This window comes from Protopterus annectens, chromosome 2.part0, assembly GCF_019279795.1.
Source record: "Protopterus annectens isolate FY-2018-M chromosome 2.part0, PAN1.0, whole genome shotgun sequence".
Classification (NCBI taxonomy): domain Eukaryota; kingdom Metazoa; phylum Chordata; order Ceratodontiformes; family Protopteridae; genus Protopterus; species Protopterus annectens.
Genome location: NC_056728.1, coordinates 707,560,252 through 707,588,187, shown reverse-complemented (window position 1 = coordinate 707,588,187; position 27,936 = coordinate 707,560,252). Strand labels below are relative to the sequence as shown.

Here is a 27,936-nt window from a genome sequence, read left to right as displayed (position 1 = left end):
TAGAAATAATAAAATACCTAGTGAACAAACAAAAATTTGATAGACCATTCATTTTAACAGAAATAAAAGATAAAATAAAAAAGTTAAAAAATAAGGCACTGGGGTTTGATGGTCTTGTATTAGAACTATATAGTATACCACCGGATGATGCAATTAAAATAGTAGATAAGGTGTTTAGAGAAGTAAAAATGACTGGTGAAGTTATAGTGTTGTGGATAAATTCATCATATGGTTCAAAATGGAAACACATACATCACAAAATATTATTAGTAAATAATAAATATATCACAACCAGTCGTAGACAAATTGTCCCTAATAGTTATATCTGGTTATTAAAAGATTTTTATGTAAATGAAATTATACCCTTTTGTCAAACTCCTTATTTTAACTAGCATAATTTCTTCTTTCCAAACGTTCACATATTTTAACCATTGTATTAAAGACTTAATATTTTCTACGTTTCCAATTGCATTTGCAAATGACTGCTTAGAAACGCATAACTTCAGCAAAATGCTAGTACTGAAACAGCTAATTAACTTAATTTATTGGCATAAATTCTTAAATGGTACTTGCATATGTACTGTTGAAATTTAAGGTCCAGATATAATCAAGTTTCTGAGAATTGGTTAATTTTACAAATATTTAGAGACCTTATGAACACAGAGATAAATAAGATATTTAACCTAGGTAAGAAATCATTCCCCAGATTATTGGAATTCTTAATAAATATCAATAATAATGCAATGAAAATTTTATAAAATCCTTAAGTTAAATTTCACATACTTAGACAATTCCTATTGGAATTATTTCTCAAATATTAATAATGAAGACTTCTCTGAAGAATACAAGAATATAATATTAAAATCTACAGATAAAACCACAGTTTCATTATACTGGAACATTTTCACTTGGAAATTCTTACACAGAGCTTTTGTTAAAATTGCAATTCTGTATAAATCAAATAGAATTAAATGCTATAGATGTGATGCTAAAATAATAGCTTATTGGGTACATATGGTATATGAATGTAAAGTCATCTCCCCTTTTTGGAAATACATTTGTTAACTTTATTCAAGCTCTATGGTCAAATAGATGTAGTATTTCTAAATCTTTAGTTTTATTTAAGGCTCTGATTAATGAGATAATTTCAAAAACCCAAGTGCCTCTTCTTTGGTCTATTCTTGCTGTAGCCAGAAAAGTAATTACTAAAAATTGGAAAAGTAAATTAACTCCCTCTAGTGTTAAATTTATTAGTATGGCAAAAATTGTTTGCAGTAGTAAATTGCATACTACAAAATGAGAACTGCTGATGTTACACATTCATATAAATCTTGGCATAAACTTAGACTGCTTGAAAAATACTAATTGTTGATATGTATAACTTTAATGCATTGATCAGCGGTGGACAAATGTAAATAGTTATTTGTTTTGTAATTGATTTGTTTATCTGTTTTAAAACCAAATTAAAAAATAAAAAAAGAATTACTCACAATAGGGATCAAAATTTCTTTTGCAATATCAACAGAACAGTTTGGAGGGACAGGTGTATCTCACAGAGGATACCGCTGCTCTAGAAGAGATGTCCATCCACATAAAAAAGTTCATCCTGATCATATTCAAGTGCAACTTAGATCTGTGGATAGAAGACAGAAAAATTACCCAAGGACTGTACTACTAATGGATAGAGGCAGCTCCTAAATGCTTTGTCATGCTTGGGTCCCCTCAAAATTATCTATAATATGATATCAGTTATTCTCATTGGAGGTAATATATAATTATTGACCATGGAATGGGTAAGGACAGCCTATAATCAAATGAGATAGCATATTTTGAACACAAAAAGGGAAATTGTCTAGGCATAAATGTCCCACAAGGGCAATTAGCTTAATACTTATCTATGAACCTATAATATAACAGAATTTCTCAGTGGCTCAACATGTTAATGAATTCTGTTTTGAATGACAGCGCAAGCAGTGCATGCTTTGAATCTACATTAGGGATATTTTGGGGCAGGGTTGGCATAATGGTTTAAGTCTTTGTCTCACAGATACAAGGTACAGGTATTATTGTGATCTTTGGTTATTTACTAGGCTTGTAGTAGTAGTCTGCAGACCGATAGTCTAGTGTTTACCTATGAACTGCTTTGGACATTAATGTATATGCTGTCCCCATTTATTCAGATAGTGAAAGTGAGAAACAAAAGTTTAGCTGAATAACAGAAGCATGTGCTGCAGGGCATGGTAGAAGAGCAACTAATGGAATGCATGGGCATTTAGAAAGGGACTTCATGCAGCTGTAGACTATGAAGATGTCAGTAGTAACCTGAGTATTTGTATGCAAGTAGACTTTTTTACTTTTTTAAACTGTTCTAGTAGCTGTGCTTACAAAAATCATGTAGTTTAAGTTTTAGTTATACTTCTGCTTTGGCTTTAATGGGCAGAGTGAAACATATTATTACAGAGTGAAGCATAGCATTACAGATGTTGAAAGCACTTCAAAGCATACCCATTGTTTATCCCATTGTTTAAAAATAAAAATGGTGTTATAACATATATTTAAAGGGAATTTGTTCCCTTAGCTATTTAAAGGGGATCTGAAACTTTTTTCTCCTGGATATTTGAATTGGGGAAAATGTTAAAATTAAGTTTGTTGTTCCATAAGTTATGTTCTTGTATTTCCTGTCATAGTAATATTCTGAAAGCAATCATTCACTGTTTTTGTAAGCCAGACATAATCCATCTGAAGTGTATCTGCAAACCACGGACTGTGAATCTAGATAACTCATGTTCCCTGTAACACATTTATGTGCATGGGGGTGTCTTCCTGTCAGTAATACTCATTCATTATCCAAGCAAATTATATTATTATATAATATAATAGTATGATATATCAAATATAGAAGATGTATAGATCATTTAGAATAATTGGACACCTGTGTGCAAAGGATTTAAATATGAGACCAGTGGTATTAAGTTATTTTGATCTTGTAGCAAAATATACTTAAGTATTTGATTTTCACAGTAACCTCAAATTTTGCATTTTTTAAAACAAAATGTAGACTCAAACCTTAAGTAGATTAAAATGTATGACTTTACACTTATTGGTATTTAAAAGAAGGTCATGTTCTCTAAGCTATAATGAAACAGTGAATAAATACTGATTCAAAAATTATATGTCCTTATTAGTAGAGGTGGTTGAGATAATTTGAATATAGTCCACATACTTTGAAACTCAGTTGCAGTTTGATAGTAGGAGATATCCTACTGCGTAGTAATCCCCTTTGGAAAAAACAGAGTACCCACAAACTACAACATAGGAGGTAATCCCCTGAAATCTGAAGAAGAATTAAGGGATCTAGGGACCCAAGTAGATAGTCAACTTTCCTTTGATAACCATGTTGCCAAAGTGGTTAGAAAATCCTTCTATGTGACCCATCTGATCACGAAAGGGTTCACATCAAGATCTAAGGATGTAATGGTGCCCCTCTACTCTTCCCTCATCAGACCCATTATTGAGTACAATGCACCAATTGGAATGTACCTGGCTAGACATCTCCAGCAGCTGGAGAGACCACAAAGGTACCTAACCAAGAGGATTACTGGCCTCAAACAGTTGCCCTATGCAGCACGATTGAAAAAGCTAAGACTGTTCTCTGTTGCATACCGCTTTCTCAGAGGCGATCTCTCTCTAACGTACAGAGCCATGTCCATCCCAGAATTGTTGAACATGCTCCATCTTAGCAAAACCAAATCTACTCGAGCTACACGCTCTAGGGATATAAACCTCAACACAACAATGAATAGAACATGCTGGAGGGATAGATTCCCTTCGCAGAGACTTCCCTTACTATGGAACAGGGTCTCGATCTACACAAGACAGAGCCCCCTCACTATCACTCTTCAAGAGGAACCTTGATGAGTGGATGGGTGACAGAAAGTTCACACCGGGGATCACACCAACAGCACTACTAGATAGGGGCCAAGGGTACTAGCTGCTAGTACAAGGGTCTAGGGAACTACTAAAGGGGCAGTGAATACCGCACAGCGTGGCTGGGCAAATATATGTCTTCGAGCAGATAGCCCAGTACCAACCTATGAACCTATATGAAAAAGCTTTGCTAAGCAGGGTTGGATGAATTCCAGTATTCATTGTAACACAGACAGATTTATTATCAAGAATGTAGACCCCCCCCCCATCTCTGCACTGTTAACGAGTGTTGGATCTATTTCACTGTAAAGGAGTTTGCATTTCTTGCCAGGAAACACTGTAAAATTACTTCATAAGGGACAAATATCAAAGGGCTCCCTATCAAAATGGTGGCACTTGAAATGTTGGGTGCCAACAAGCAGAAAAAAAGATCAAAAACACAGGAGAAGAGCAAATCTCAAAAATTACTCTTCTCCTTTAAACGTCTTTTTATGTGGGGGGGGGGCGCACCCCCACAAACTTATATACCAACTCAAAGATTGCAATAACTTGGAGAAAATGGAGTATTAAGAAAAATGGAATCTCGGACTTGGTATATATGTCTGTTCTGTCAGCTATTCAGTCTCCAAATTTTGGGACTCGCTCTATTTATCGTCAGATATTTTACTGTTAACGAAACTCAGAAAGGTGTCGAACTGGCCAGTTAACTCAAAGTACCAAGCATTTTTTCCATTGGCAAATGCTTTCAGACAGAGATAACAAGTCTGTGCAGGTGCCAGTGATTAATTAGGAAATGTCTGAATAGTGTGTTCTATGTTTAATGCACAAGTTACAACATACCTAACATATAAAGGGTAATTGGGGGGCACCATGGTGCAGCAGATGTTGTCACCTCACAGCAAAAGTTTCCCCGGTTTGATTCTCAACTAGAGTGCCTTATGTGTGGAGTCTGCATGTCCTCCCTTTGTTCAGGGGGTTTCCTCTGGGGCTTGTAGTTTCCACCCACACTCCAAAGACATGCAGCAGATGGACTGGACACTGTAGATAGGTGCGAGTTTGCATGCGAGCATGTGGTGTGGATGAACTACCGTGAGAGGGCTAACCACCCAGCAGTGTAAACGTTTGCTGTAGATGATTGTCATCATTGAATTGACACCCCAACCCCATGTGCAAAAATGGAAAAAAGGGGGTTGTGGATGTGTCAAGCAGTTCAGTGAATATTAAGATGTGATAGTGTTCAATCTCGCCGTTTGTTCTTACACATGGGTTCGGAGCCGATCCTCGGCTCGCAAGCTCTGCATCGAGAAGAAGCTCGAGACAATCTAATACCCACAATCCCCCTCTGCCTTTACCTCAGATCTAGTTTGCCGCTGCTGCGTTCACATCGCTGGGAGCTAGCTCGAGCATCTTGAGATAAGATATAACTTATTTTTGTTATATTTTATTGGAAAATTTGTTCTAATAGTAATTTTTGATATACTGAGTGTATGTGTGTATGAGTAGGTTGAATTCTCGGTACCGTTAAGTTTATTAATTGGTTAGAGTTTTCCTACCAACCCTACTTAAATTTGACAACGGACTTGACATTTAAATCGGATTTGACTTTTTTCACGGATTTGACTCTTATACTGGACTTGACTCTTATCTTACTTGTAAAATGTCTGATAAAGTGAAATCAGGTTTTAAGCGTTGTCAGTGTGGCCAAAAATGTCAGTGACTGACAACCATAGTTCCTGTGTCTACTGCCTTGGCCCTCTCCACTTACAAGAGGACTGTTCAATCTGTCACTCTTTTAGTGGGAGGGTCATGACAGATAGGCAGGAAACTCATGGACAGAGGATTATTAAAACCTTCCTTTCAGGAGGCTCTGGATGCTTCTGACCAGGCATCGAAATCAGAATCGAAGACGCCGGAGCCCAAGTCATCAGTTAGATCACCGGTTCCACAGACTTGGGGCTGAGTGTTCAACTGGTGTCGGTTCCTGAGCCTCGAGTCTTGGAACCGGTGATGGAGCTCCCTCCATCGACTTTATTGAGGTCGGCTCCGTCTTGGTTCCTTCACCCGTTCTTCTTCCAAACTCTCCGATGTCGATGTGGATCGTGTGGTGCAGAAGTTATTGGAGCATTCGGCCCTGTCCAAACTTATTTCAGTTTCCACCCAGTTGGTGTCGAAACTTGAAGGCCTCCCATTGTCTCCATCCATTCCTCCTCCGAGACCTGTCCAGTCTTTGGAGCCGGAAGAGGTTGATCTTCTGATTGTGGAGCCCTCGGGTCCAGAACCGTCCTTTTCTCGGTCTGTTCCTCTCACCTGGACTCCGTCGGACCTGGTACCAGAGTCTCGGAGCCAACGATCTGTCCTTGGTTCCGGGGCCGAGAGTCGAACCGGCGCCGTCGACTCTTCCCTTGGGGCCTCGGCACGGATCGATTCGGCTCCGTCCTGCCTGTTTGGGATTCTTCCCATTTCTTGAACCGGGAGATTCTTTCGGGACCGGGCGACCTAATGAGGAAGGTGTTGTCTACCCAGACAACCACATCAGTGGAAGCAACCTCTCCTCCCCATAAAGGGCCGTTATCCTCCTCTGCACCCACGGCCACATCCAAGCGTCGAGCACCAGTGTCTCAGCCACCCCTGGAGGTGCCCCTCTTCCTCGGAGGCTTCTTCGGATGCTCCCCGAAGAAGTCCCTAGGAAAAGATTGTGTAAGAGGAGACACTTGGATTCTCCACAAGAATCCTTGACATCCGATACTGACTTAGATGAGTCAGAAGGGTCCCCTAAGTCACCTTCAGAAGATGTCTCTTTTCGGACATATTGGAGATCCTGAAACAGAGAGGTGACTGGCACCCTTCCCCTTCTGAGGATGAGTCAGTTTTGCTGAAGGCATTCGGTGCTCGCCCTTCTTCCTCCTGGGTCACTCCGCCCTCGACAAATTAATGGAACTTATTGCTCAAGGGGCGTGGGAACTCCTGGCACAGTGGAACCAGTCCCAAGGAAACCCAATAAGTATATCACTGCACCTCAGGACAAGACCTACTTAACAAAAGGAGTTCCAGTGGGCGCTATGGTGGTGGCAGCCACAAAAAGGAGATGTCGGAATCTTCCTCATCTGTCCATCCCCTAATAAAGATTCTAGGACTATGGACAGGTATCTTTAGTTCAGCGGCTTTTTCCATGCGATCCCTGAACTATTTGACCCATTTTACGACTACAGAGGGATCTAGTCAAAGAGTTGGGAGATACCCTCCAGGGTACTACAGATGCTGCTGTCTCAGAGAAAGTGACAGCGCAACTTAATACACATCCATTGTGAACTCGTCCATGAGGCTGATTTCAAGGTTCGAGTAGGGCAGCAGCTTCAGCGATTGCTCTTCAGACAATCCTGGATGCGCTTATGTTCATTCGCGGAAGCCTTCAAGTCTTCCTTTACTAACGCCCCATTTGACGGTGCCACTCTCTTTGGCCCCAAAGTAAAGGAGACCCTTACCGGTGTGAACAGGAGGGAAAGACTCTGTCTGCTGTCGGAGTCCGTTTTCCACCCCAACCAGACCGTGGTGGAAAAATGTGGTTTGAAAACCCCAAGGATCTTTCCAGGCACACAGGGTGATGCCCCTCTAGAGGCAGAGGAGGGGCAGAGGTGAAGGCCGCCCTGGCGGCAGAGGGGTCCGCAGCATCAAGGTGACAGGGATACACTCCTGGTAAACCTTTCCAGCACTCCTGAGAGGAGGCCCGACTGTCCTGCTCTGGAGGCAGTCGGGAGCTTTATACCCTCAGGCCTGGCAAAACATAACTACAGACAAGTGGGTAAAAGCGTGGTTACCAGAGGTTACAACATACCCTTTCTATCCCATCCCATTCCAAAGAAAAGACTCCCAGATGTACCCCCCCATCTGCGAGAGCCAGCAGCTATAGAAATTTCAAAGCTGCTAGAAAAAGAGTCATCCAACCAGTCCCAGCGGACCAGCAAGGATTCGGGACTTACTCAAGGTTCTTTTTAGTTCCAAAGAAAACAGGGGACTGGAGGCCCATTCTGGACCTAAGCAACCTCAATACCTTCGTCAAGAAAGAAAAGTTCGAATGGTCACGCTTCAATCGATCCTTCCATTCTTACAGAAGGACGACTGGATGTGCTCTATAGATCTGAAGGATGCGTACTACCACATCAAAATGGCCAGGGCATCCAGAGATCATTTGCGCTTCCGGCTGGGGCCAGTCACTTTCAATTCGAGCCCTGCCCTTTGGTCTGACCTCAGCCCCCAGGGTCTTCACCAAATGCATGGCAGTGGTAGCGTCTCACTTGAGACGCCAAGGATTCAGGTGTTTCATCTGGACAACTGGCTCCTTTCTGTCACCACTCAGCGTCAACTACTACAGGCCAGAGACTATACTCTTCAACTGTGTGTTCACCTAGGAATTTCCGTAAACGAAAATCCTTACTTCAGCCATCACAGAGTATCTTGTTCATAGGAGCGAATTAAACACCGTCAGTTAATTCTAAGACTTCCTCCAGAAAGGATACTTTCACTTCAGACTCACATACGTCTTCTTCTCTTGTCCAGGAAATCTCCAGCAAAACTGGTACTGAAGGTTTTGGGACTCATGTCAGCTTCTCTTATTGCAATACCCTTGGGAAGGCTGCACATGAGAGTCCTACAATGGCTACTGTTTGCACAATGGTCGTTCCAACAACTACCTCTAACACACGAGATTCTTATAACGAACACATGCAAAACACACCTAAAATGGTGGCTACAAGCGTGCAACCTTTCCAAGGGGAGACCATTTGTGATACCCGCCACAGTTACGGTGACCACGGACGCTTCCCTGATAGGGTGGGGGGGCATCTTTCAGGGACAGACAGTCCAAGGCGAATGGACCAATTTGGAGTACAATCTGCACATCATTGTTCTAGAGTTGAGGGCAGTGTTTCTAGCGTTGCAACACTTTGCTCCCCTTCTTCCTCTGGGAACTATTGCAGTTCAGACGGACAACATGTCTGTAGTCTGGTACATAAACAAGCAAGGGGAACCAAGTCCTATCAGCTATGCAGAGAGGCCATGAGAATCTGGCCGGAGTCCACGGTCGCTTTCTAATAGCACGACATCCCGCATCCCGGTCATCCAACGTCATTGCCGACAGGCTGAGCAGAGCAATTCTGTTACCGCATCGAGTGGTCCCTAAAACAGTCAGTTGCGAAAAGATTTTGCGTGGGGCCAGCCTTCCTGCGATCTGTTTGCGTCTCCAATGAGCGCCACGCCAAATGCAGGAGCTACTTTGCCCTATTACCCCTCAGGGGAAGTCCCCAGGGACGACTGATTCACGCATTTCCTCCATTTCCCTGATATCAAAGTTTCTCCAGAAAGCCAGAAATCTACACAGGACAATAATCCTCATTGCCCCATTCTGGCCTCGTCAAATTTGGTTTCCTGCCTGAAGACACACTGCATTCGGGGACCCTGGATCCTGGACCCAGAGCCAGATCTATTGACTCACTCGTCAGGGGCTCCCCATCCCAGCTCTTATCCCTCCATCTAGCAGTTTGGCTGCTCCAATTCCCAACTTAGCCAGGTCTGATCTTCTTAGTTCAGAATATATTGGTGGCTTCTCATAAAGCTTCCACTACTAAAACATATTCTAGTAAATGGAGGCGATTTGTATTCTAATACACAGCAATTGGATCCTTTTATAGCTCCTTTGAATAAAATATTAGAGTTTTTAACAGACTTGTTCCATCAGGGTGCTTCTCCTGCCACATTAAGAGTTCAATTGGCTGCCATTTCTAATTTCCATGTGGAAGAATGTGGGGCTCCTGTTATGGCCCACAGACTTTGTAAAGCCTTTTTAAAAGGAGTTTTTCATATTAGACCACCAATTAGATCTCCTACCTCACCTTGGAGTCTAAACTTGTTATCTAAATTAATATTGCCCCCCTTTGAACCAGCCTCCTCTTGCCCATTGAAATTTTTGTCTTGGAAGACTCTCTTTTGGTAGCCATTACATCCGCTAGGCGAGTATCTGAACTTCAAGCTCTCTCCATTAAGCACCCTTATTTGATCTTTCACTCTGACAGAGTTTCTCTTGAACTAATTCATCCTTCCTCCCTAAAGTTTGTTCTATTAATAATATTAATCAGTCCATTGAATTACCCACTTTCTTCAAGAATCACTCCAACAAAATGGAGTATATGTTGCACAAATTAGATGTTCACAGACAGCTGAGGTTTTACTTGGATAGAACAAAAGATCACAGGAAAACTGATCAACTTTTTGTGGCCTTTGCTGATAACAGGAAAGGATTAGCGGTTACCAAAAGAACTCTTTCTAAGTGGTTTTGTATAATCTATGTCTATGATTCTTCAAATCAAACTCTTTGCACAAACCCAAAGGACATTCCACAAGGTCAGTGTCTACATCCCTGGCTCATGCAGCCGCCTACCACTAGACCATTTCAGCGGCTGCTACTTGGTCTAAGCCACATACATTCATTTCTCATTATAAGGTAGACAAGGTTTCTAGGGACAGGGCAACCTTTGGTTCCACTGTGCTCAAGAACGTCCTTCCGTGAGTTCCTCAGGAACAAGGAGCTAGGCTACCCATGTGTAAGAACAAACGGCGAGATTGAACACTATCACATATAGAAGTTATGTCCTTACCATAACGTTCCATGTGGAGTGTTCATCTCAGCTTACATTCCACCCTCCGCCCTTAGGAAGAACGTTCACTTTTTGGTGCCTGGCCTGGGGCATTCTGCTTCTGCTTTGCAGTTGTTGTGTACATAGTTGACATGTATATATATGTGTATGTGTCTATATATATATACATATATAGACTCTTAGTTCTGTGCATATGTGATGTAAGCATGAGTGGGCTCTCTCTAGAGACTGGTTTGCTTGCAAACTAGATCTGAGGTAAAGGCAGAGGGGGATTGTGGGTATTAGATTGTCTCGAGCTTCTTCTCGATGCAGAGCTTGAGCCGAGGAAGAACAAAGGCGAGATGAACACTCCACATGGAACGTTATGGTAAGGACATAACTTCTATTTTGAAACAGTGGAAGTGAATAGATATGCCTTAGTACTTTAGTGCATTAAATATAGCACTACACAGTTTTGTTTATTTATTTGATGGTAGCCTGTACACTTTTTCCTTAAGGCCAAAAAGTCAAGGTTTACTGAAATATGCAAGTTGTTTTTACATCTGTGAGGGGAACATAGATAAGATAAGCACATAGTGCAACTTGAGTAAGTAGAAACACAGGCTTTAACATGCACTTCAATGTGGTTACCTAACTTTAGAACAGGTAATGCCTGAGGGATGCAGCCTTCAATTTGGAGCAACTGCTCCTCTGTGGAGGGGTGAACCTCCTTTTTGAAAATTGTACACAGTTTTGAGTGTTTCCTGTGAGTTAAAAGCTGCATTTTTTTTTAAATGTAATTAGTTTTTTTAAGTGTTTTTATTGAAATGAAAATTGTGGGAAAATATGGCATGGATTCAGATAAAGATAAGAAGAAACAACTTCATATAAGATTGGATTGCCAGACTTTAGTGGTGCATATAACTTGAAAAGTGGAAACGCATGCAAAAATATAATATGGGGAAGTAATCGCTTTTCATCAGAAGGACTGCTCTGTCTGTATTAACAGGAGATATAAATGGCATTGAAGGTATTGAATTAAAATGTGTAGGGTGCAAATAGCAAAGTTGCAGGAGCTGTATTTGAATAGAAATGAGCGTATGATTTTGACAAAGAAATAATTGGTGGATGGAAGTTCAGCAGAGTATCAGGAACAAAAGAAACTTAAGTAATAATACTGATTGCAAGAGGGGCTCTAAAAAATTATAGGAGAGGAAACAAAAGACAGCAATGGTACGTTTGTGTTAGTAAGACATTATTGGTAGGAGAGGAAGATTATGCTGGCTTGTATTTATATTCCACCCAGAGCTAATATTTTGGAGGTTAGGAGAATTTTGGGAGAAATGATAAGCTTTCAACATGAAATGTTTATGGGTGAGACTAAAACCTTATTTGCAGTAGTGAGGCTCAGGGGGAACTAAAAGAGGAAATGTAATTAAGGAGGCTATATTTCTTAAGATGTATACAAGAATATTTGATATGGAAGCTAGTGGGGTTTGGCTTTATTGTTCTGAATTTGTCCACAACAGAATTAAAAAGGAAAAAAAAAAGGCTTGGGCACTCAGAACTGCCATATAGCTGAAACACCTGATGTCCTTAAGCGATCATTTGCATATATCCCATGTTACCTCTAATACAAGTGGTTTTAAGGAATCACACAGTGGAAACTCTAGCTTGGCTAGGTTTTTCTTGTAGTTTTACAGATTAAGTACTCGAGATGGAAGAAGAATTTAAGGGAGGGGATCAAGCCAAATGCCAGTGTATTTAACTCGTTGCTTTTATGAGAGTGTAGTTGTCAGGAAGCCACAGTTCCTGTGTATCCTGTAAGAGTGTACTCATCTTTACAGGAGACTTCCCTTTACTGCTCAAACAACTATACTTGTCACTGTTTTCAAAGTCTAATTTCTGAAGTTCTGGTAAAGGTATATAAATAAATCTAAGGCAGCAAGGTGAAATTTACAAGCTGACATGATTTTCTAATCATGATAGTGAAATGGCCACCACAGGATGTTCACAGCAGGCGTTAAGGAGTTTTTTCAAAAAGTATGAAAAATATAGCATATTTGATCTTTCCAGTAATGCAAAAATAAATTGTGAAAGTGTCTTTTGAGGTAGGTATAGTCAAGTGGTGGGTGTTAATAAAAAATACATTAAAATGTGGTGGGTAATGTGAAGTTATTCTGTGACTCTCCTACCCTTTCGGTGAAGCAATTATGACTATTACCTATATTTTCATAACTGCATAAATTTCATAAAAAACATGTGACCTACAAATGAACAGAGTGTCATCTTATTCAGAATGTTAAGACACACAGTGCTGCCACTGATACTTGCCATCGAACACAAATGGTTTTGTAGATTAATATTTTGAAATATAAAATTATTATATTCATAATTTGCATAGAACCACCAATATCAAAAAACAGCAGTATGCTATCCCCTCATGTTGTGGAATGAACTAGGAATCAGTTACTGATTGTTATATTTGTATCACTCTTGTTGTCATAGGTCAGCATCAAGCAAACCTGCCACCATTACAGTGGATCTTAAGAACTAGTATACTATTGCATTAGTCCATGTCTCTAGCAGTTGCATTTACTTTCTTTAAACAAATATTTCCTTGAGTGTTTTTTGAAAGTCAGTGTTTTTTCTGTGTTTCTAATATTCTCTGGGGATTATTCCATTGTTCCAAACAGCTGGAATGATTCTCAAGAAAGCTGTTTCACATATACAAAGTGTGAATGGGAGCCTGTAAAATTAAGTGCTGCCATTACTTCTAAGAATATAGGATTTTTTTTTTGATGCACCCTGCTGAAAAGTGGTTGACAGTAGCCGTCATTTAAATGTTTTGTAGATGACTGCATTGAACAATAAAGTATCTCTAGTTATAACAGGTGTCAGAATGTTTGAACTGAGAGCAGTGCTGATTGAATGAGCGTAGCACTGTGTGCAGAGAGAACTCCAGTTGAAAGGAGGCAGTATTCCTGTTTGGAGAGGGGTACATTTATGACGGTGGCTTGCATAACCTGTATGAGACTTTAAGCAAGCAATAATGCCCAACATAGTTTGTGTTACTAGAGAAATGACATCTACCCAGGGGTGTTGTGAACAACTGGAAGGGCATTATTGCCCCAGTAACACGCACACTGGAGTGCAGTTTTGTGCATACAGAATGGTCTACCTATTAAATTGTTTTGTAGTTTTTATTATTATATGCCCTTTTACATTTTTTATATAAAATACTTCCTTTACCTAATGGTTCAGACTTTCTGTAGTATATGTAATTGCTGTTGGAGGAAATCTGTTGCATCCAAAATATAGGTTATGTTCATAAGTTCGTAGATGACTGCAAGTGTAATGATCCCACTGGGTCCCTTTAAGCCTAGCCATGTTTCCCAAAAGTGAGAATCAAGCCCCTGTACCTTGTGTCTGTATGGTTACTACACTAACTGTTATGGCAACCCGAAAACCTTGAGGTTTCACAGTTGTCATGTTTAATCTCTGCACACACTTTCAGAACCACAAACAGACTCACACACATATATACACAGAAATATACAAATTCATGAATACAAACAGACTCACACAAACATTTAGTAAAAACAGGCAAAGACACATGCATAAATATAAACACACACAAACACACAATAGTTAGACTGAATGAATGTCTTATTGTAAGCAAATGAATGAAAAAAGAAAATCTTGGAATGCAAGGCATTGCAACTCCCCTCCCCCCAAAGGTGTTTATTTGGGAGGGAAAGAGAGTAAGAGTTAAATTGAATAATCTGATTCTCTCTCCACAGAACAACACGTTTTAGAGTTGCCTGATTTGACGTGGTACCGTAGAACTATGGTGTTAAAGCTCATAACAGAGGATAGTACTGAAATGGGCAGAGTTCAAGAGATGGAAAGATTAGGAGAATTTTGTTTGCAAGTCCTTAAAGAAAGTAACAGCTATGTAGAATATTAAGCCATATAGATATATTTATAAAGTAGCAGAAAATATTCCAAGAACTAAGCCAGTAAAGCAATGGAGAAAGGAGATTTTTACCAATAAGGATTTCTGGAAGTAGGGGTCTAGAAAATAAACAAGAAGGGGCTGAAATTTACTGGAGGATAGCCAAGAAACCAAGCCATTGGGAACAAATAACTTGGGGGGGGGGGGTTAAAAGAGTGGGATAAGGCTAAGCAAAAATTTGGACTGCACATTACAGACTGCCTTCCCTGTCAATGATTATTAACAGAGTATAGACAAAGAAAAAATTATAGGGGCGTGCTAAGTTAAAGACAGGTTCTGGTAGAGTTTTTAGTTTAGTGTAGAACAAAAGTGTCTGTTAAAAAGGGGATAATTAGGAGGGTATGTTAAAAAAGGCAGATATGTATACTGCATTACTATAAGACTCAACAAGAAAAAAATGAAAAGGCAGTTTGAAAAGGAGCAATGGGAAGAAATTTGTAAAGCTCCCAAGTATGCAACAAAGTTTGGATAGGGTTGCCAAGGGACTCCCTCGCAAAGTGGGACAGGTGGTAACCCTAAGTTTGGAATGTCTAGGACGTGTGTATGAAGTGTTTGTGTAGGTATTTTTATAACAGAAGTAGAGTTTAGAGAATTTTTTCCTCAGGTAGACTAGAAGTGCTGTGGAGTTATGATGGGGAAAAGAGAGGTAAATGGGAATGTGTTTTTTGAGAATGCAACAAGTTAAAGATTTAAACAAATCCTTGCAGAGTACTTTGGCAGAAATGTTGGGGGACAAATGGTTCTAACTAAGGAAATTACAATTTTGTGCTGAGATCTGAATTGCCTAGACATAGTAAAGCCTTATCAAATGTTAATGACTGCCAGAAAACTAATGACTAGAAAATCAAAATCTATCCATAAAAGAAGGTCTGAGTATTCTAAAGGATATCAAAGAACTGGAGGTGGGATTTTTAGAAAAGGGAAGGAGCATATTTTACAGTAATAAATAGAGTGTTTGGGATCAGTACACTGAGAATAGTAATCAGAAGGAGGAACTGAGGTTAGGGGAAGACAGGAACTGAGCAACTTAGTAATGTTGGAGTGATTGAAAATTGTTATAAAGAAAACAGATATGTATACTACTTCACAATACCATTGAAAACTATTGTTATAGTTTGTTTTCTTTCAGTCAGTGTACTTAATCATCCCATGTTACAGTTTAAAATGTGATGATTTAATAAAGATGTTAAAAAACAAGACCAAGATGAAGTTGTTCTACACTTCATTATGGAAAACCACCATCAGATGAAAGTAATAAAGTAGCTACAAAAGGAAATCACATCTTAGAATATATATTTTAGGAATGTTTTTATTTGCTGCATTTGTTAACCAGGTAAGCAAACTGGTCCATAGATGTCTGCCATGACCCTGGCCAAGAAGGCAGAGACAATAAAAACATCATAACAAAAATGCAGATTGAATTTGCAAACAAAACAAAACAGGAGTCATTTAGCCAGTATACATTACATGTATTTTAGTTGCATGCATACATCAAGAATAAAAGGACATTCACAACTTTGGGCAGTACAGAGGCACTCCTGTTAGTTGCATGAACATTTTGGAAAGGGTGATTGATAAATGAATGTGTAGAGTAGTAGAAAGTAAGATGGGAGATGAGCAGTTCGGATTCATATCGGGATGCAGCCCAACCAATTTGATGTTTTCAGTGAGACAGTTGAAAAGAAGCTAGAGATCAATAAAGAGCAGAACTGTGTATTCCTAGACTTGGAAAAAGCATATGACAAGGTCCCAAGAAAGCTGATTTGGGCAGTCCTGTAGTGGTTTGAAGTCCCAGAAACATTGGTAGAATTAGTGCAAGTTGTGTACAAGGGCCCAATAACTCAAATACAAACAGTGTTCAGTCTCACAGAGGAGTTCCTAGTGGAAGTGAGTGTGCATCAGGGTTCATCTCTGAACTGACTGCTGTTCATACTGACATGAGGCTAAGCAAAAACTGGACTGGTGATGGACTACATTCACAAGCATGTTGGAGGGGTCAGATCAACAAAGTTTTTGTATGCAGATGATGTGGCATTAAAGGCAGACTCTGAGCAGGAACTTCAGCAAAGGATAGTGAAATGGAATGCAAAACTGAAGGCACATGAGATGAAACTGTGTACAGATAAGACAGTTGTAATGGTAGAAAATGGGGGAAATCAGAAGTTGACAGTTGAGACAGAAAGGAAAATAGTGGATCGGGGTAACAGCTTTATGTATCTGGGAAAGGTGGTGGAGGAGAAGGGAAGTCTGAATGAGGAGTTCAAAGCTAGAGTCAGAGGGGCTGCGGCCAACTGGTGCAGAGTGTCAGGTGTATTCTGTGACCGAAGAATGCCAAAGAAGCTGAGAAGTAAAGTGTACAAAATGGCAATGTGACCAGTACTACTGTGTGGTACAAAAACCTGGACAGTAAAGGCAGAGCAATTGCGAAAGGTAGAAGTGATGGAGATGAAGTGCCTGAGATGGGTGGTAGAATGCACACTGCGAGACAGATGAAGAAATAGGTTCATAAGAATGTACTAGGCTAATGACCCTAGAGCCTTTACAAGCCAGGCCCCAAAAAAAATTGCCCAGGCACCGTGCCAGCCGATGTTAGTTCACAGTGCCCATATTCAGTAGGACAACTGGAATGATCCCTGGAGTGAACTTTGTTACCCATCCACTCATTAAGATTTCTCTTGAAGAGGCCAGTGAGGTGCTCTGCTTGACATGAATGGGAAGCTTATTCCAGAGTATGGGCATATGTGTGTGTGTAAAAGTTTATTTTTCTGGATGAATAACTGAATAATCCAGAAATAGTACTCTGTTATGAAATGTTGGCTTTATAAAAAAAAAAAATGTCGCATGCTGTCTAAATGCTGTTCACTGCATTTCTACTATGCTGGCTTCTTGTATCCTCCTGAGTCGCATCTAAAAACTGTTATCTGTGTAAATCACTTGCACAGTAAAATAAATAGTATGCTCTGGTGAAAGGTAAATTACAAATCACAACTCACTCCTGAAAATAATGTACATGCCTCAGGAAGCCCAACACACTAACAGTTGTCTAATAAAAAAAACTGTTTTTAATACTGATGCACTCATTGAGGTGTTTGTCCATATTAATCACCCTTAGAATGCTAGCAACAATGTACAGCACTTGGTAAAAATGTGCTGCATGCATCAGTTCCCAATTTAGTACTTTGGAGGTTTCACCCCACCAGTTACTACAGTCACCTCCAGGGATTCTAAAGCTGGGAGTAAACTCAAGAGATATCCTTGTATCATAGCTTGCCTTATGCACAGGCAAACTATTCAGCTGCCCCTGAGTTTGCTCATATTTTTAACTTGTTCCTCAAAAAAAGTTGTGTTTTTCTGGTAAATCTTTGATCATTGTTGTGACAAAAGGAGGTACTGCCAGTGCAGACAGCTGAAATTTTGTAAATAATTATATGTCATTTGTGAATATCAAACTGATTTATACAAGATGCTGGTGTTACAAATGTATTAGAACTATATGTCATGCGCATATAAAACTGATTTGTACAGATGTGTGTGTTGAAAAGGTTTTTGTAAAGTGCTTGTGTTTGAAATGTATCCACAGTGTGCCTTACTGGAGAGAAAAGAAATGTACATGCACTGTTGTAACTGTTTAACTGTATATGTTTTAACAGAGAAAACTGGAGGGTTAACCTCAGTCCAGCAAACTTTAGAAAAATATCTGAAATGTAATTACTTTATAGGCTAGGCCATAAAGACGCTATCTCACAGGTTTCAATGCAGCCAGAGACACAAAGTCTGTACTAGGAAGCTTTCTGTATTTTCTTTTGGGTGAATAAGTTACTACTCTAGAAGTGTGAAGGTATGCACTTATTTTATGACTTCCAGCACCTGCCAAAGATCTGATGAAAAGCCCTTGTTTGTATAATTTTACAGGTAGCTGCTAAGTCCTGCCAGCTTCCAGCAATGGGGGAGCCAGATGACCAAAAGTGATGTAATTTTGCAAGCTATCTCAGAAGTAATATTTTAGATATTATTTGGAGAAGTCTGTTAGTGAGACTGAGCATTCTGTCTTGGGCCTGACAACATCTTTGAATATATACTTGGAATGTTCTTGTTCTTTTATTTATTATTATTAAATATATAAAACCGTTCATTGTGGCTGACCTTTGTAGAACTATTTAAATTTTGACAGTACTTGTATATTTATTTGGTGTCACTGTGTGGGCCACTCCTAATAGCCTTGCTCTTGGTCAAACTACCATTTGTATTAATATTAATTTTACTCAGTAAAATTGGACACCCTTTGTTAAGGGCCTTAAAGTAGCTGGTTATGGTGGCAGTGATAACTCCTTATAGTCTGAGCAAGAGAGGGCATAGCTAGTAAACCTGTGCCAGTGGGGAGTCTTATTTGGGATCTGGAGAAAGAGGGATAAACCAGCCCCGGACTGACTGTGGTCTCTATGTGCTCTTAAGGGAAATTGCACTTGATGCGGATAGCTGCGTCTGGAAATACTGTGTGTGTACCTGTTATCCTCCCAGTGAACGTCTGCCACAGGTGCCAGTGGTGAGGATTGAGGCTCCTTGATTACTGGCCCAGAGGTGGTGGAGCATCACAGTTGTATTCATTAAATAATGACAAATGAGTTTCAAATATCACATCCTTCAGAAAATGCATACTGTGCAAAACTTCATATTCTAAAAACTTTCTAAGTATATATGATGAGCAGCAGTTAGTCTTTTTCAGATTCTGGGCCTTTGTTTCACTCCAATATTTTTGTCTTTGTCATTGATTTTTGCACTAGCAAGTTGACAGAGTTGTTTAATTATGTACTTTTTTAATTTTTTCTTTTACTTGTTTATTTCTTTTATGAGACTTAAACATCTCAGATGTACACAGCCAAATTAACAAGAATTGCTGGGGTTTTCTGTTGAGGAAAATGACTAAATTGTTGTTCACCCATTATTCTGACTTTGCAGAATTAATGTGATTTATGTAAAGGAACTTGGAATGCTTTATTGTGTAGCTACTGTCTTTGTGGAACAAATCTGAAATGCTTTACATGGCCATCATTCTGTTTCACACTCAGACATCTGAAGTAAACAGAGATGTGGCTATGTCTGCTGGGTGGGAAGAGTGCTGTTTTTGGATGAAAGTAACTGTTCCACTCAATGCTTGCTCACTTTAAACACTCACTAATTTGGCATCTGACTTTGTATGACTAGTATGCATTTGTGTGAAGCAAGCTGGAATACTTTGTTACTGTAACTATCATTATTATTTTAGTTTTTTTATCAGAATTGAACATCTGAGGTGTACACAGACAGTAAACTGGCTGAAATTTGAGGGCATAAGAGCAAAGGCCAAAGTATCTCCTGTTGTAGGAAAGGTCAAAGAGAACAGATTACAGTGTTTCAGGGACATGTGCTCAAAAGCAGAAGACAATCTAGTGAAGATGATTTGGGACAGACCGGAAGAAGGCATGAGTTAACAAGGGTGTACAGCAAAGAGAAAACCTACAACAGTCAAGCATGAGTGTTGAAGACGGCAGGAGAGTGGCATTGAATAGAGAGAGGAGGTTGCAACAGTTGACACGACATCCCAACCCCATGCAGAAAATGGGAAAAAAAGGGGGATTGATGATGATAACATACATTGAAATAATACAGTTGAAGAGGAACACCATAGATATATACATGCGCAGAACACTTTGTTTAAAAAGTTCTGTATTAATAGAGATAGTTTCATTGACCATGTGCAATTAAGGATGGTCTTCACAGGATTAGCTATAGTTCATGGTTGCACGTAGAATCTAGAGAAAGGAAGTTGAGCCTTAACCTTTATCAGATATTGGTTAGACCACAGTTGGAGTATCTTCTGGAGACCTTATAGAAGGAAGAGAGGTTGCAGAGTATAGTAGAAAGTGAAACTGATGGCGCAGAGATAAGAGGATAAAGTGATGATATGAAGAGAGATGGCTTATTTGTTTGTTTCCCTTTCCTTCTGTGACAATTTTCCTTTAGTCATCATTTTGAGTGTCTGTCAACAGCTATTTTAAGATATAAATGATGAGAGACTGTGTTTTGCAAGCACTGTTAACATTATTGAAGAAGTGACTGCTTGGTCTCTTTGGAAACCATGGACTGTGTTTTTGGTTGGCCAGGAGGAAATGTTTGTGTCCTTAAAAGGCAAGATTGCTCTAAGTAACCGTCACTCACTTCTGAATTCTTTAACATTTTTTCTTTGACCAAAAGACAGTTTTCCATTTGTTAAAGTGGTATTCCTAGAGTGTTTTTAAGCTACAAAAATGTTGAGACCGTGTTTCACCAGGGGTATCAAATCTGCTGTTGAACTGACTGTTCAGTTTCTCTGGAGACTATGACCTCTGTCTATGATTGGTTGGTGGATAAAGTTTGTCTCCTTAAAAGGTAAGCACATCTCAAGTATTCAGTTTGCTTCTAAGTTGTTTGTCATTTCTATACTAACCAGAAAACAGTGTCCTTTTATTAGTATTGGTGCACTACCCACAGTGTTAAGTTACAAAGGGTGGGAGACTTTCTGTTTTGCTAACACTAGTGATACTGTTGTTGAAATAACTGCTTGATCTCTGTGGAGACCACGGACTCCGAGTATGATTGGTTCTGGAGCTGAGTCTATGCCCTTAAAGTGCAAGCACACCTTAAGTAACTGAGTTTCAGAATAGTTTGCCCTTTCTGCTGGGACCTTGAAGACAAAGTTTCTCTTGTCAGTGTTCATAAAGTGGTCTACCTAGATCTTATTTAAGGTAGAAAGGATGATGGACTGTTTTGGCAAGCCTGTTGTTGAAGTGATTGACTGAGATACCATGGACACTGTCTGTAATTCTTTTGGGGGGTGAATATTTGTTTTCCTTAAAAAGTAAGCAAGCCAGGACTGTGTACACTGGTGATGTGTGTTTAAGTGGCTGTGCCATTTGGGAAATAAATTGTGGTTTAATGTGTAATTTTTTTTGTGACATTTTTCTTGACTATCTTTCCACCGACCATTACATCATTCCGCTCTGCTATATAAAACCATTCATTCCTCCTGAGTGAGAGCCCTTCCTATTTGTTTTCATGATGCATATGAGAGTAGAGCACTTACCTGTATTGAGAGGGTTTTTTTTAAACTAAAGTCCTATGTTTGCCATGAACATACACCCATAGCATCTGAGAGGAAGGACATATAGTTGGCCCTGTACAAGATTTGTGCCCAGTTCTGTATGTGATGTACTCATAGGCTCCACCCCTTGTGAAAGCACATTTGGTGTGATTCCTGGTTTCCTTCAGGGACTGTATCACCAACATGTGCCTGAGTACATATATCCCAACCCTCTGCCTAAAAAGATTTGGACAGTCATAGATACACAGGTAAATACTAGGCATTCAATCTACAGACTATTACACTCCTAGCAAATAACCAGACAGTGACTAAGGGTAAAAATTATGTCCTGTACCTTGTGCCTGTGAGGTAAACATCTTAACCATTAATCCAACACCTCCAGGGATGTTTTAAAATGATAATCTTAATTGAGTTTCTCAAATGTTGACAAGTGTGTATTAGGCATGTTTTCTTTTTTCTCCATTGCTCCCTCCTAGCTCTTTCAGACACCAGTGCTGGTAGATGAATTCTGTTTGTAGTCAGGTTTTATTCCTCTTTCCCACTGTGGCTAGTTAGCAGTGTAACTGATGTTAAAATCCTGGAGAGGAAGCTGTTTATTGTAGTTATGGTTATTTTATCCATGACTGGTTTAAATGTACAGAATTTAAATGCTTGGTAACACATTTTCCCTGGTTTGAAGAAAAACAGTTTTTCTTGTATTATTTTGAATGTATTATTGATAACGGATCAATCTTCTGGTTCCACCTTAGTGGAGGACAGCAGAAGTGACAGGATTATAATTATAACTTAGTTTGTTATTAGGAGTAATTGAAAGTCAGGTAAGGGTATTGGTAGACTGTAGATAGTCTGTATCCACAGATCAGTGGATGATGGAAAGAGAGTGGCTAGGATGGGGATATGTCCTAAATTATCCAGGGGTAGTGCAGGGGCACAGCCACTTGTACAGGTGCTCCTTGAGAAGAAGTTTGAATTTGGTGGTTTTGGTAGTGTTATTTGTGTTGGGGTATGGGAGTTCCAGGTCTTTGCTATTTGGTTTGAGAACAGAGTCACCAAAGCTGCTGTTGGCTTTGGTGACTTTTAACAGCAGCTTATTGGATGAGCAAAGGTTATAATTATGCATTCTCCCTAGAATCTACTACTTAAAACCAGGCCTGTAATGTACTACAATTGTTAACCATTGTCTATATCGACCAGTTATGAGTAAAACTTATGATGCTTTACAAATCTATGTATAATTATGTACAATACTTGTGATGCTTTTCAAATATATGTATAATTATGTTTGAAACCTATAATGCTCTACTAATCTATGTCTTCTCATTAACCTAATGTACTGTATAGAGCTTTTATCCCAGGGCTTCCTCTTAAAACAGGCTACTACCCCAGTCGGACCTCTCCAGTAAAAATGTAAAATAAATAAATAAATACTTACCCAAAAAGGAGAAATAATTAATAATAATGTAATTATTCTTTCTTTGAATTAGTAAAATGGCTATTATAATTTCCACCTTAAATAAGGTAAATGCTTTAGTCCTTATATTTATTTTTCTTCTTTGTTCAAAGTTGAATCCTAAATATTATTTAAACTTCAAATGCTTATGTATTTATGACTGACATATAAAAGTTTTTAAATGTATGTGTTTTCATTTATGAATGGTTCTTTGTAAGTCTTTGTGTTTATGCTAATGTATATAAACCTGTACGTAGGTGAATAGATGGATAATTTTTGTGATATGCCATTCATTCGTATTATAATTTGAATGTTAACTTGCACTTTGACAAGCATAAATTGGATCATGTAGCTCTTTGTTTAGACTCACAGTATGCAATCTGTCTCTAGTTGTTATTTCTGATGTTACGGCATTCTTTAAGCCTTGAAGTATTTATATTTCATCTCTGTAGGCTAGACCACAATCACATAAACATATTGCATAAAAGAAGTAACAACTGTTGTATAGGGTATATTTCCATATAGGAGTCTATTAGTGGTAACAATAATTTTTCATACTGTATTGGTTAGGGTTTGTGGTTGGTGTTCGTGAGATAGTATGTATGAATCAGTGTTGTTTTGGGTCCCCTCCTCAGGGCTAGGAGGAATCAGATTATTTTAGTATTTGTCTTCTCTCTTAATCTTGTGCTACGGGTGTTGGGTGTTTGATGAAAGAGTCTGATATTGATTATTTTACTTGTTGTGGTCTTTGCTTTTCGTTTTGTCTTTTGAATGGTGAGGAAGGCAGCTTTTGGAAACTGCATGTTTTGCTATGCCTACCAAGGTATGATTTCCTGGTGTCTGCCCTTGAGAGGTGCTTTGCTGTGGGTTTTTTTTCTTTACCACTTCTCTCTGTTCGCAGTTTCACTCACAGTCCGTTTTGTTCACTCACTGCAAAAGTTTATCTAATTTTAGTTGTACATTTGTCTTGTTTGAAACTCTCACTCACTGCTCCAACTTCCTAATATTTTGTCACTGAATGGCCCTTTACAAACAAACATCATACATCAGTTCATAGCAAAAAATTTAATACAGCAAATAAATGCAACAAAGTAAGCAATAGTTTAGTTTATGTTGAAAGCACATTTGGTTATCTGTTATTGGTGGTAATAGTTCTGATATAATTTTTATGTGATTTAAAATTTTGTGTCTGATGTACCTTTTCAGTAATTAATGTTTAAATGCGATCTTCCCAAGCATAATGTGGATCATCTGCTCCACTGCTATAGTTCCTATCTTTGTAATACCAAGCTTTCGATGATATTAACTTTGGGGTTTTCTTTAGTTGTAGACTTAAAAGGGAGCATAGCTGCTTGATGATTGCTATTCTTTCATGTCATCTCAGCACTTGACATATTCCCTGTAGAAGAAGCTGTTTATGACTTACTGAACATAATATTATGCTCAGGAACAATTTTTTTTTGTTAAACTGATATTTTGGGACAAGTAATGGTTCATTGTGTTTCATGTATTAGAACCCCTGTACTAAGTAGTTGTTCTGGTAGGTAAATGTTAGTAATAATTGAGGTATTAGAAATGTTGCAACTCCAAGCACTTATAAATGTAAATTATTTTTGAGCTGTAGCTTAGATTAACTTATAAAATGGATTTATTGATAGTAGAGCATACATCAGTATATGATGGTTTAAATGTCAGCTAATCAGAAACTCCCCCAGTTTATACTGCTTTGCAAGATCATCTGCTTGTCTCACTGCCGTTATGTCTTTTATATTTAAGATTTGCAGAAGTAAATAGTAAATCATGAACTAAGCCCCACAGAGTAATAAGTTTACTGCTATTATTTTCAAATAAAATAAAAACACAGTTGGCAATGGCCACATACTGGAAAAAAGAAAACAAATCAAGTGCAAAACGGTTGAAAACTTTATTGACCAATGCCCGGAATAAGTTTTTCCATCTAAACCATAAAGAAGTCATCAGATTTCTGCAGAAAGTCCATACATCCAAGCTTAAATAAATTCAAATTTAAAAGTGTATCCATTTAAAATATTCATGCTCAAAATATGTATAAAACTAATTTGTAACATGAATAGAACTTCTATTAAAATATCTGCAGAATATTTCTGCTATGTAAAATCGGCATGATTTATATTTTTTTGCTTTTATTGTCTTTTCAATATGCATTTAAAATTCAAATGGTCATTTATTAAATGATCTACAATAGCATTTAGTAATGCATGTCATTTATATTCCTTGGTGTCCAAAATGTTTTCTGCATCACCCACTCTAATATCTGGTTCAGTGCAGTCAACATAAAACAAACATTGTCTATATTTTTCACATTACTAGTATGTCTGTGCAGACCATTTTTTCTGTTATTTTTTTATGGAATAATAATGTTCATATACTGTTCTACTCAATGTATTAATAGTTCTGCCAAAGTAAAATGCCTTACATGACTTACATTCACCTACAATAGACCATCTCACAAGTACAACGTTGTGGGGCAGGATGTGACATTTTTGTATTTTTACAAAAAATGATGGGCTGTTGGCCATATACCTGCAGTAGGAGCAATTCTGTGAAGCATATGTCCCCACTACTGCCTTAGTCCCTCCTAATATTTCATGTTATACATTGTTTCATTTACTAGTACTAGTTCTTCCCCCACCACAGAACTTGCAGTTTGATTCCCTTTTAAAATATTACAATTTTCTTTGACAATATTTCTTACTGTATAGGCATCCAAACTGTATGTAAGCACCATACCAAGTTTATACTTCTCTGTCTCTGGGGATGGCTCAACTAAATCTTGGCTATTTAATGGTAGAGTGCATGGCCTATATACATTTTTCTACCTTCATATACCTATGTAATAATCTCCTCTCAACAGTCTGAGTATAGTAGTATGGCTTTGAGACAGTCTGCATTGGATGTGCTGTTTATGCCCTGTATTGTTTTTTGAGGAACCTTTGTAGACATCCCAGTTGCTGCATGTGCCTGGTCAGGTACATATTGAAAGGAGGGTGTTGTACTTAATGATGCGCCTAATGAGGGCCGAATACAGTGTAATGATTGCTGCCTTGGACCTAAATACTGTGCCCTTGATCATAATTTGAGCAACATTGAATGATTTCCTTCCTGCATTAGAGATGTTTGTCAAAGGCCAGGCTACAATCTGCATAAGTACCCAAAACCCTGACTTCTGGTTCTACTCTTAGGATTGTGTTATTGATGCAGTAATTTTCTAGCATTCTGTTTCCCAGTAGGTACTATTATGCATTTCTTGGCATTGAGTTTTAAGCTCTGGCTTTAGTACCAGTCATTTGTCTGTTAGCCCTTCCTGTAGGATGTTACTGTTTAGGGGGGATTTTATAACTACTCCTGTTTTGCAATGATCTCAAACTTGGTCAGGCAGAGGATCTTGACATTGGCCTCGACTGCCAAGAAGTACATGCCAAAAAGGAGTAGACCCATCAGAGAGCCCTGAGGGACTACACAAGTGTCCAGCCTCTTTGTGGAGGTGGTTTCCCTTATTCCAACTTCCTGGGTCCCACCTGAAGGGCCAGCTGGCTATCCTGTGTGTAACATAGGGGGTTTATGCTTATATCTGTGAGATTATTTACAATACCTGAGTGGGGTATTGTATCAGATGCCTTAGTCAGTTTAAGGTAGGCAGTGTGCACCATTTTGCCGTCATCCATTGCCTTGGTTTCCTTCGCAAAAGGTCCACTAGGTTCAGTAGTCATGATCTGCCCTTGACAAAACCAAAACCTGTCTAGAGCCTATGGCTAAAGTGTCTGCAGTGGCCCCAGTAGGCTATATTTCAAGCTGTTTAGTAGGCATCCTGGGATATTATCAGGGAGCAACAATGCAGTGTTTTTGGCCTTGCAGAGCTCATCCTCCCTAGTGATAGTTGGAGGTTAGTTTGATGGTATTTCCTGCAGGGAGAGAAGGTAAAATTGGAGTTGAATTTGTCAACCAGAAGTTTTGCTGTATTTTCTGTCTCCACGTAGGTGGCTCCATTTACAGTGAGTTCTGCACACTGCTATGTGCTGCCTTTGAGATTTCGGTTATAGCTAAAGAAAGTCTTGTGGTTGTCCTTAGCCTGGGAGGTTATCTTTACCTCAAATTTGACTGTAGTAGACTTAATCGACCTAATTTGTTTGTTTAGACTGATTACAGTATGTCATTCATCCAGTCAGGATAAAACAAACAAACATTTGTAGGTTCTTTTCAAACAACTTTAGTATGTACAAACACGCCAGGATTTAGGCAATAGCTTTAACTTAGATAAACTCGTAAACAAACTGACTCTCTCATGCTTGCTCACTCTCTGGCTGCACTGTCAAAATGGCATTGAAGCTAGCACGTGCTTGCTAATTATATGCACGTGCTGTCCTTGGAAATGCTTCTTAAAGATGCAACACACATACATATTCTGCATAGTATTTTTATCATGCTGGTCTTAGCACTTCTTGGCTATAACTTTTCTTCTGTTGTGCAACCTACTTATGTTTGGATTCCATCAGGGTGGTTTGTCTGTCTCAATGCATTTTTTGACATCATTGTACAGGGTTTCTGTGAACAATTCTGCATACACATCTGTGTTCTCAGGGTTTTGAAGGCTTGACATGTTGGTAGTTTTTGTCTTAATAGAAGGAAGTTTGTTTTAGAATAGTTCCAAAATGTTATAGGGTTAGCTGGTGTCACAGAACTGATTTTTATCACAAGGAAGACAGCTTTGTGTTCTGACCTTATCAGAGAGGACAAGTGAGAATGCAGCATTCCTCTATGT

General features: G+C 38.9%; 1 protein-coding gene across 1 annotated transcript in view; it reads left to right on the top strand.

Moving 5' to 3' along the window:
• The window catches only part of ECPAS (Ecm29 proteasome adaptor and scaffold), a 2,158,898-nt gene that overhangs the window by 1,295,953 nt on the left and 835,009 nt on the right, over nucleotides 1-27,936 (top strand). The window lies entirely within an intron of this gene.